Raw genomic sequence first — 7298 nt, 5'->3', positions numbered from 1 at the left:
ACTGCAACAACCACCATCAGTCTTGTTTTGAGGCAAAAGTCTAGAAGTCCATGGTCCTTCCCGGGTCACTCTGATAACTAGAGCTGGGGCAGCTGTGCCCAGAAGGCATCTGCAGAGCAAAGCTGTGAGCCCTCTGGACGCTCAGGCTGATATAAATCACTGGTAATAGCTCTTGATGACTTGTCCATTATCACATTAAGTAACAGGAAGAAACAGTTTTCTTGAACCTTAACAAGGACATCAGATAATTTACCATCTTTCATACCTTTTCTGATGTTTCAGCTTGCAAAACTGGAAAAGAAAAAAAAAAAAAACCCACAAAAAAAACCCTCCCAAAACAAACAACAACAAAACGCACACACGCAAAAAAACCCCAAACGAGACTGCTTCAGTAACTATCTTAGATAACTTGATTTTCTCTGCTGTTCTGGTGATTTACTGGCTTAGAAATAAATTAATAAAAAACAACAGTGAAAATAGGGGGTCAACAGCAGAATTACCAGGCCTGTTCTTAGAAGCAATTTCCTTACTTTATTTTATATTTTTATTTTCTTACAGCATGAGTAAATTCAGGAAATAAGACTTGCTCTATATAAGAATGCCTTATCTTTTTTGGAAGGAAGTCCCAGGCTGTGCTGTATTGCCATTAATGGAAATGAGAGTTAAAAGCCTAATCCCTTGCAGCAGAAGATATTAGCACATATTGTGAATATGATTTCAGTATATGTATGAAGTTCCCCAAGGATATATCATTGAAAGCAACTTCAGACGTTAGTTTTATGCCACTTCTACTCAGCTGACAAGAACACTTGACATTTTGAGAAGGTTTAGAATAGAAAACATTAGCAGTTCGTGTTGATCATGTAACTCACTGGCAAAAACACTCCTGCTTAAATATCATGTTCAGTCATCGCTGGATTGCAATCTAATGAGCATAAAAGATAAGTACTTTTCAAAAGTGCCTTGTTTTGTTACTGCTACAATTGCAAACTTTAAAAATGAAAATATGTGGACCTTTTCTTCTTCCTAGATATCATATCCTTTCCTGCCTTGGAAAGATACTCCAAACAGCTGTGAATAAATGGTCATGATTCTGTACTTTCTGCTCTGTGAAATTTCAATTAAAATTTTTTCTGATTATGAACAGGATGAGTAATCTTGCTAATATCATCGAACAGGCTTGTTTTAGCTTGTCTTTAAACACCTACAGCCTTATGGATATACATTAGCACTATACGTAGCAGCGCTCCAGGTATTCCTCAAATAAGAGGAAATGTAGTGTCCTCTTTCCTCCAGCTGACATAATCTCCTCTTGAATTTTATCCTAATTGAACTGACCAGCTTATGGAGTTTGGCATGGACTGAGGAATGGGACTGCCAATGTCTTTAACTCACTTGTTTATATAAGTTTTCAGTACAAAATCAGTTGAATAAAATTGACCTACCCATAAAAGTATCAGAAAGTGACTGTACTATATTGTAGTAATGACTGCAATGTGCAGAAAGCCAAAATAAGCATTTTGCCAGTATCAACAAAAATGGTGAAAACGGAGTTTGTAGCAGTGTGAGAATTATTGCTGCCAGCTTGCCCAAGTTAAGTCTTGATGAAGATATAAACTGTGACAATAAATACTATTTCTATATTGAGCCATATTGTTGGTCAATTTTTGCTGCCATAATTTGAGACTGAAACCATTAGAATTAAATGGTTCTGACCCTGTTCAACTAAGATCAGAATTTTCCTTCCCAAAATTAAATAGTATTGGCAATAAAGAGTCATGTATGGTGAATTCTGTTGCACAGTTTCAACTAGCTCAGGTAAAAATGTGGAGGAAAACTCAGTGACTCGGTCTGGGAATTAATTTACACCATGATACGCAGATCAGATCTTTGGGAACAAAGAAGTAAAACAAATCTAATTTCAAGCTCCACTGAAAATTGAGAAGAAGCAATCAATATCGAAGAATTAGAAAGCAATGGAAGGAAAAAGACAAAAACAAATACTCCCTATTGTTTTAAATAGGGATATACTAGAATTAGAAGCACTTATCCTAGCTACTCAGGCTTTAACTTTCAGGTTTCAGAAAAAAATGGACCCGGAACTGAAACAACTTTGGTTTGGTTTTTGTAAAATCCAAACCACCCTCTTTCGTTTTTCTCTGTCTCTTTTTTTTTTTTTTTTTTTTTTCCCTGTAGCTAGCCTGAAGCCTCAATCAGAGAGCTAGCAATGAATGTGTAAAAACAGCTCACTAAAAAGAACAACTGCAATTCAGCCACCTTGCTCTACGCAAGTGATATAAGTGCTGACTTATAGGATGTTAGAAAGATAGTGGAAATATTTCCACTCGGAAGTAGCTAGTTGTGGAAGGAAGCAGAATCATTTTGAGTGAAGACTGTGAAGCTGTACTGATGTTACATCCCAAGTTATCTGTCACAGATAGCTTCTGTCTTGGCTGAGAATCGCTGAAATTCGGAAACCTTTTCAAGCGTCGAAGGTGCACTCTGTTTCACTTCATTTCTTCATTACTATGGTAATCTCCTTTACTGTGTTTACAGAATGCTTGTTCTTCAGGTTAAAAAACAAGAATTGCTTTCACTGTTGGGCTTCTTCCAAGCTCCGTTGTTAATTATAAACATATTCTCTTCAAATCTTTTTCACAACCTTTTGTTTTCAAGTTTCCCTATTTAATGACCTGGATAATATCATAGTCGCTATGTTTGCCAAAGGCCATACTGAGAAAAGGAAGGATACCTAGGATGACAAGCTTATCTGTTCTTTCTCTCATGCAATAATGTCTTAATATTGTTATACTCGCAAAAGAGACATTTTTCAATTATCAGTATATCTTCTATACTGCACTTCAAAAATTTAATAACCATTAAAGGAAATAAATTTTAAGCATGTTTTCCTACAGTTGAATTTGTATTAACTCCTCCCACATCTCCCAAATCTTGGAGGCTTTTTAAAGAGCAATTTGCTAGGCTTTTGAGCAGAGCAAGCTAAGCAATTCCAATCACAATGTTGGCATTTCAAATGACAATATTCCTTCTGAAAATATGTCCACTAACAAATATATTGTGTAGAAAAAAATGAAAAATATCATAGAAAAATTCCAGGCAATCTGATTGCATTTGTCAGGAGATTAACTTCCATTTTTATGAGCATTCCACTAATCTTTTCCTGTTCATTTGAACTACTTTTCTGGGATGTTTTGGAAGATAAAAGTCACAAACTATTCTGTCTTTTCCAGGAAGAATATGAAAGAACTGTAGCCTGTACTATCCTGTACCCCTGAACTGTCTTGGTCAGAGGTTTTACTGAGGGCAAAGGAAGTCAGGTGTACTTTGAGTATTTGTCTGCACAGGGATGGCTGAATTCTCTGGGAAATCTTTTGAAATAAAAGTGTACTTTTGAACTGTGAAACCTAGCAGTGACTTCCTCACCATGGAAAATTTCCGTATAGAAAGACAATGTGTATAGAAGAATTGATATTAGTGTAATTTCCTGTAGGAAAGAGAGATTTTTAAGACACTGCATAGAATACAAATGTCTTCTGACTCACCTTGGTCCATGTTTATATGCTGTAATGCATGTGGTCAGTATCAGCCTTGCACTGCTGCTACTGGTTCTGTTCTATCTGTCCTCTTTTTATTCTTTTCTATGGGAGGATTTTATAGGCCCAATTTTAGTGTTATCTGAAAGCTGGTGAAACTCTCATCAGTTCTTTTATACACTTTTTTGTACACAGGAAAGGCTGAGGTTTGTAATTTATTTATTTAGTTACTGAGTTATAGTTCAGTTTGAGCTAACATCACAGATAGACTCATGGATGGGTATATATCCAGTATATATATTGCACTAAGAACAGATGGGAACGGCTCATTAATTTTATTGTTCCACTGTTGTTGCCAGAAAATTATGTGCTGCTTTTCCCCAGCCCATTGTGAACTAGAATAGCTGCCAGAGGCTTACCCTCCATTTTCTTGTAAACAGTGTACAATCTGAAAGAGAGGACTTTTGGGGTGGCATCTCTGAGGAAGAGTGAGCTGAGCTCCATTTGATTCAGCTCAGAGGGAGAGGTGGTTCGTGAAAGTTCTTTAGGGAGGGAGTTACAGCTGGAATTCACAAACTCAGGTTCTGTTCCTGTAGATAAAGCTATACACATCTGCTGGAGCCTGCTAGTTGAGTCTGTTTGTTCCTTGATATAGGATGCAGGGACAATGTGTAAGTTGAGGTGCTGCCACTCAGAAATTCTATGCTATAATACAGGCCATGGAGTGGTAGCAGAGGCCAGGGAGTAAGTGGAAGATCACCTGGTCACTTCCCCTTTTTGAGAAACCATAGAGCTGAAAAGCACTTAGAGACATGACTTGGCTTTCTCCTAGAAGGAAGAACACCTCACCCAAATAGGAAGCTTTGGGAAGGCTTCCATAGTATTTGAAAGACTGAGCTCATACATTCCTGCAAAGCCAGATTATTCAATCACTGTTTCCTTCTCCTGACCTTCCTTTTGAGATGGCAGAAATTAATCCTTTGGCTTTAGCGCAGGAACATGCTGAGTTAATGCTTTTTTTCATTAATTATTTTGCTTTGTGGACTTTGTTGAAGTACTTTTGGTGCTATCAGAATACATATCCCAGTTTGATCTTGAATTTAGGGAATGAAAAATCCTGATAAACATCCAGGCAGTCATGAATGCAAAGGACAAAACCTTTGTAGGAAAATGTCTCTGACATACACCCATGAGAAGTATTTGATGTGATCCAAAAGGTATCTGTTTAAAAAAAAAACCACATTTTTCCTCTTTGGCTTTGCTGAGCAGATTGTGGAAGAAAGTGACACAAAGTAAGCCTTCTTTTCCGCTCTTACTGCCCTCTTGTTTGTTTGATCTTACAGCGACGTGATAATGGTGAGTCCGTAATTTGGAAGTAATATCAGTAATGACTTACAGCATGAACAGAGGAAGTTTTATTTTTTAATACTAAAAGGAGATCAAAGCATGATCTAGAGATTAGGCCCGCCTTGAGAGAAAGAACTGGGTAGCCCATTTCTACCTCTGTCACTGAACTGCCATATCAAACTGGGCAAGTCACTTGATTTCTCTGTGTCTTGGCCCTTACTGCTCTGTAGCATTCAGCTTTTGCGCTACTAGCAATTGTTTTGCATGATTTAATCCTAAATGACTGCCTGCAAAGTTCACTATCTTTGTTTTCAACCATTATGCAAATTCAGGGGATGTGATGGCTGTTTTGATTTAGGTTTGGTCACATCTTGGTGGAGGGGAATGAAGAAAATGTTAAGGTTATGCAGAGGAAAGGCCAACAATGGCACAAACCGTAGACTGCTGGGAATTTCTGGGCTCGGGGATGTACTATGTGAAGGACTCCAGCATCAGGAAAGCATTACTGTGGTGTTTTATCTTGGCATGGAATAATTTAAACAACTAGCTGAAGTACTATCAACAGTATGCACTGGCCAACGTCCTAAATAAGTCCTGTGCCTCACAGTGGCTACATTTGATGTCTGCACCAAGTTTTTACTACACTGCAGCTCAGAGTAGTTCAATTAGTGTCGTCTGAGGTATGCTGGCTGTCTCTCCTGGCTGTAGTTTGGAGATAGTGCACACTTGTGAACTCAGACTGGCAAAGGAAGAAGCCAGGTCCATCTGTCTGCTCTCTTGCTGTATGTGTGCAGAGGCACTGGAAAGCAATTGCTTGACTAAGCTCTACAAATACCAAGGCAAAGTTGTGCCAACACTTGTCTCCCTGACAACAATCAAAGGACTCCAATATGTGGAAGAAATCAGTCCAGAAGGACTAAGAGCAGGCTCATTTGCGCTGCATTGCACACTTTGCTCACAAGCAGGCTACCCCCTGCTGCAGGATTGGAGGATAAAGAAAGCTTCCAAATGTGTCTATGAGGGAAATAGGGAAGCTGTCTTCTCCCAAGTTATCATTAGAGAAACTTGGGAATGGAGAGACTATCAAGCTGTCTGCATGGTGCAGTGTGCTGGTTTTCTTCTTGAGCACATGGGAAACAAAGCAGATCCCCCAAATTTCCCATAGGACACAGAGGCCAAGCAAACCCTACCAGTTTCTGAAGCAGTTACAAGAATGTCTTCTTGCCCTCTGCCTCCTGTCCTGCAAAGGGGAAATACAGAGTGGCATACAACATTTGAATAGTTAATTTCAGGCAAACTGCAAGAAGCCGACACTTGCAACTCTGGGCTTCAGAAACAGAGGAACAGAAGGGCAGCCGGTTCGCACCAAGTATCTGGGAATCATAGGCAATGAAAAAGTGCTCTGTTAAATACTGTTGACAATGCATAGACGGCTTCATGATGTTCTTTTTTCTGCCTGCTTCAACTTCATTTGTTTGAGAAAGTACTTTTTCTGTGCTGCAGATTGTGTAAATTCATACACTACTGCACTGACAGATGTGCCTTTGTTTTAGAAGAAGCTTTATTTTTTTAGTGCTGAATTTGAGTGGAGCATTTCTCATTGGTAGCTTCCAAAAATATTTATAAAGTAAAGCTAATCAGCTCAAAATATTTTGCCCTCCTACACTGATATTCACATGCCTTTATAGCAGCGTTATCAAAAATTTTGCAGTAAAACTTTGAAACTGGATGCATAAGTAAACCACAAAGATTGTGTTAGTCAGCAAATGACTGAAGGCACTACCTGACTCAGCTCTACCACTTACAAATGCAGACCTTGTAGCACAACAGTAGCTAATGGGCCAGTCATTCCAAGCTGTGAATCAAGGACAATCTTCAAACAACCCTTAGCTCTTACATCTTCTGCTTATCTGAGAAAACAGGAAAGAATTAGAGAAGTCTCAATTTCCCTATTCTCCCTTCTGCTGTGGTTTAACTCTGTGCTGATCTCCAAAGCCACTGCTAGTTTTGAGGCATACCATCGATCTGGTAACCTGACGGTGACTGGTAGCTTTGCTAGCGTTCCAGATCCAACACTGAGGATTACCTAGGTGTGTTTCAGTGTAGCTTCCTGTTTACTTATGCTTCCTGAACAGGCTACTAGGAAAAGAAGCATACTGAATCCACTTAAGAAGAGAGAAATGCTCTCTATGAACACATAACTTTCAAGTTTCATAAAATGCCGTCTCTGCCAATTGATTTCAGTAATCTTCACCACCCACATTTTTTCCCCACAAAGATTCATCCACATGAACTGTATCTGCAATCACTGCTCTCCAGCTCATAATAGAAGATCATGGATGAGTGACCTTATTAGAAGAGTGATGATAATTAACGCTGCATAATTTGAATGATAAA

Source organism: Centrocercus urophasianus, unplaced genomic scaffold (genome assembly GCF_019232065.1).
Source record: "Centrocercus urophasianus isolate 14NV4802_14NV808 unplaced genomic scaffold, USGS_Curo_1.0 seq_21, whole genome shotgun sequence".
Lineage (NCBI taxonomy): Eukaryota > Metazoa > Chordata > Aves > Galliformes > Phasianidae > Centrocercus > Centrocercus urophasianus.
The sequence above is the reverse complement of the archived record's forward strand: the minus strand, read 5'-3'. Positions refer to the sequence as shown.